This window comes from Cynocephalus volans, chromosome 2 (assembly GCF_027409185.1).
Source record: "Cynocephalus volans isolate mCynVol1 chromosome 2, mCynVol1.pri, whole genome shotgun sequence".
Lineage (NCBI taxonomy): Eukaryota > Metazoa > Chordata > Mammalia > Dermoptera > Cynocephalidae > Cynocephalus > Cynocephalus volans.
The window spans coordinates 17,068,562-17,073,166 of record NC_084461.1 but is presented as its reverse complement, the minus strand read 5'-3'; positions in this window follow the sequence as shown (position 1 = coordinate 17,073,166).

Here is a 4,605-nt window from a genome sequence, read left to right as displayed (position 1 = left end):
GTGATCCACTGGGAATCATTCTGAGAATAAGAATCTCAGAATGCAAACTGGAGTTCTAGCTACAGGTGGATGCTAAGAGTTTCCAGCAACAAAATTTAGCGAAATGAAGGAAGCCAAGAAACAAAGCATAAACATCTATCTGCACATCGCTCAAGGAAACCAGAGTGCAATAAGAAAGCAATTATTTCAGAATCTATGATTTACTATTTTCCAGATCCACCATGCTGATCCTTCACACCCACATCCACAAACCTACCCTGCCTTTATCACTCTCTCCACCTCTGTCCCTTCTATTTCTCACATATCTGTTTTTGTTGTTCTTTTTCTAGGTCAACATTCTACTAATTTCTGCTGTTTCTTTTTTTTTTTTTTTTCCTTTTCTATTTCTCTTTTTTCGTTTACCACTCTTGCTTTGCAAATAATTCAGGATAGCCACTATGACTCAAAATGATAGCTAGAATGTACCTTCATGGAAATGTGTGTATTTGTGTTTATGTGAATGAGTTTTTCTGACTGTCAAATTTGTAATTAATACTGTCCATTGAAAGATTAAAATTTTTGGCCCACTCTTCTAAGGCCTCCTTATTAAGCTCTTACATTTATAAATATTTGTCATATCTGTTAAAAGAGGATACTCCAGGGCAGATAATAATTATTAAATAAGAAATAAGTTTAGAAACATTTCAATTAATCAATTTAATAAACTTGTATCAAGTCCTAATATAAATCATCAAGGGATAATAATAAGCTAAAAAAATAGGAATTACCTGAAAGAAACTGAATTAAATAGTGTGATATGGTCTAAGAATTAACTAACACATACCAATGCCTATAATTTGCAAAGCTACTTCTAAGGAAGTGCAAAGGTGAGGAAATAATTCTAAGAATAGAAAAGGCTTCATGTGTAGATAATATGTATAGAATTTTGTCTCCAATTATTTTGTTTTTATTTTTGTTTTTAGCAGATGTTACCTAAACCTTTACAGAAAGCTTTAGTGATGGTGTTCACATGCAGAATTTGGGAGTTTGCTAACCAGAGGGAAAGGGATAAATATCAGGGACTATTTTCCTTAGAAGGTTAACAAAATGGATCAGTACTTCATATTCAGCCAATTAAGGGAAGTCTTCCAAAAGACAGGAATGAGCCTAGCAAGACGCTTCAGGTCTGAAAAGTATCCAGCTGGGGGAATTTCCAGAGGCAGTAAACTGAAAAAGGCCACCAGAAGGTGAGTAGCAAATGCTGTTGATTAGTTTTCTTTATTTGGATAAAAAACTCTCAACAGAAAAACAAGTGAACAAAGCAAATCGTTCTGCTCTTTCGGCTGATTGAATTACACTCAAATTACACATCCTGGAATACAGGGTTTTCTTCTGTATCCTGTCCCCTAAGACATTCTCTACTGTATCTCTAGCTATTCTCATGCATGACCCAGTGCTCCAGCCTACCTGGTGTTTCCATACTTCTCACAGACAACATTATGATCTTTTATCCTTGTCTTTTGCATAGTCATACTCTTTTCCTCCAGACTGTCTTCCCTCAACACATCTATCTATTTTCTACTTCTCTTCCTTTTTTTATTGAAATATGATTGATTATATGTATTTGTGAGGTACAGAGTTGAATAGCAATAACTGTGCGTACAATGTGTGATGATCAAATCAGGATACTTAGCATATTCATCATTACAAAACACAGTCATTCGTGTTGAGGACATCTGATCTATTCTGGTCATTTGATAACATGCAGTAAATTAATGTTGATTATAATTGCCTAGCTTGGCTGTATATCAAAAGACCTATTTTTCCTAACCGGCTGCTTTGTATCCATTAACCAATTTCTATCCTCCCCTTTTCCTACCTCTAATAACCACAGTTCTGTTCTCTCCTTCTGAAAGTTCTTATTATGATTGTTCTTTCTTTCATTTATTTATTTATTATTCTACTATTATTATTAACACCCACTTATGAATGAGGATATGCAATATTTCTCTTTCTGTGTCTGGCTTATTTCACTTAACATAATTTTTTCCAAGCTCATCCATGCTGCTACAAATGGTGTAATTTCATCCTTTTTATGGCTATTATTCCATTGCGTATGTATACCACATTTTCCTTACCTAATCTTCCATCAATGGACATTTAGGTTGGTTCCATATCTTGGCTATTGTAAACAGAATTGTGATGAACATGGAAGTGGAAGTATCCCTTCAACATGATGATTTCCATTCCTTTGGGTAGATACCGAGAAGTGGGATTGCTGGATCATGTGGAAGATCTATCTGTAGTTGCCTGAGAAACCTCCATACTGTTTTCCATAGTGGTTGTACTAATTTACAGTCCTACCAACAGTGTAGGAGCATTCTCTTCTCTCCACACCCTTGCCAGCATTTGTTATTCACTGTCTTTTTGATTATAGCCAGTCTAACTGAGATGAGATGATATCTCAGTGTGGTTTTAATTTGCATTTCCCTGATGACTAGTGCTGTTGAGCATTTTCTCATGTACCTATTGGCCATTTGCATGTCTTCCTTTGAAAAATGTCTATTCAGCTCCTTTGCCCATTTTTTAATAGGGTTATTTGGGTTTTTTACTGTGTAACTGCTTGAGTTCCTTGTATACTATGGATATTAATCCTTTGTTGGATGTACAGTTAGCAAAAATTTTCTCCCACTCTGTAGGTAGTCATTTCACTCTGTTGATTGTTTCCTTTGCTGTGCAGAAGCTTTTGAGTTTGATACAGTCCCATTTGTTTATTTTTTCTTTTGTTGCCTGTGCTTTCAGGCTCATGTTCATAAATTCTGTGCCCAGACCTAGTTCCTGAAGTGTTTCACCTATATTTTCCCTTCATAATTTTACAGTTTCAGGTCTTATATTTAAGTCTTTAATCCATTTTGAGTTGATTTCAGTATATGGTGAAAGATGCATATCTAGTTTCATTCTTCTGCATATGGATATCCAATTTTCCTATACCATTTACTGAAGAGGCAGTCTTTTCTCCAATGTAGGTTTTTGTTGCCTTTGCCAAGAATCAGATGGCTGTAAGCCTGAGGGGTGATTTCTGTATTCTTTATTCTGCTCCCCTAGTCTGAGTATCTATTTTTATGCCAATACCATGCTATTTTGGTTATTATAGCTGCGTAGTATAATTTGAAGTCAAATAGTGTTATGCTTCAGGCTTTATTTATTTATTTATTTTCCTCAGGATTGCTTTGGCTATTCGGGGTCTTTTGCTGTGCCACATGAATGTTAAGATTGTTTTTTCCATTTCTGTGAAGTACGTCATTGGCATTTTGATGGGGATTGCATTGAATCTGTATATCATTTTGGGTAGTATAGACCTTTTCATGATGTTAACTCTTACAATCCAAGACCATGAAATGTCTTTCCATCTTTTTGTGTCTTGCTTAATTTCTTTAAGTAGTGGTTTGTAGTTCTCACTGAAGGTATATATCTCAACACAATAAAAGCCATCTATGACAAGCCCACCACCAGTATCATTCTGAATGGGGAAAAACTGAAGGCTTTTCCCTTAAGAACAGGAACAAGACAAGGATGTCCACTCACCACTTCTATTTGGCATAGTACTGGAGGTACTAGCCAGAGCAATCAGGCAATAGAAAGAAATAAAGGACATTCAGATTGGAAAACATAAAGTCAAACTGTTCCTATTTGCAGATGACCTGATACTATACATATATAGAAAAACCTAAAAATTCTATCAAAAGACTCCTAGAGCTCGTTAATAATTTCAGCAAAATTGCAGGATACAAAATAAATGCACCTAAATCAGTTGCATTTATATTCTCCAATAATGAACTAACAGAAAGAGAAATCAAGAAAGTAAGCCTATTTACAACAGTCATGAAAAAAATAAAATACCTAGGAATCAATTTAACCAAGGAGGTGGTCTACTAGTTTTCTGATGGATCCTTGTAAAGTATTCCTTTCTAAAGCAAAACAGGTAAAGAGGAAATCAGCTGTCTTTTATTTAGGATCTTAGAAGGATGTTGGGAAACATCTGGCTAACATAAAAATATATACATTTTTAAATGCATAAGCCTAACACCTTTGTGTTAAGCATCATTTTAGGAAAAGCATATAGCTCATTTACTATTCTGAATTAAGTATCACTTCCTGAAAATAAAATATTAATAATATCAAGGAATTAAGCACTAATCCCTTAGACCTAATTTGTGACCTACTGGAGATTCTGCCAATACACAAAAAAGAGCTCTAGAATTTACGAGCTAAGCCCTTTATATATACTTTAAGTATACTCAGTAAATACAAGGTATCTCACACACTCTTGAGCACATGAAGCTGGTAGGCTTGGCTTTAAATCCCAACTCCAACATTATTTATAATTTAACTTTAGACATTTGATCCTTTAAAATGAATGTTTTGCAGATTTAGTAAATCATAGAAAGAGCAGTCTCTGGCACACAGAAAGTGCCCCAAAAAATGATAAAAACTATTAAATGTTTTTTATTAATTTATTCCAGTGAACATAGATTCTACTTTTAAAATATTTTTTAAATTTTATTGCAGATATATAGTACTTTTAAATGATTTTTATTTCAAAGGTTAATAACCAATTTATACTAA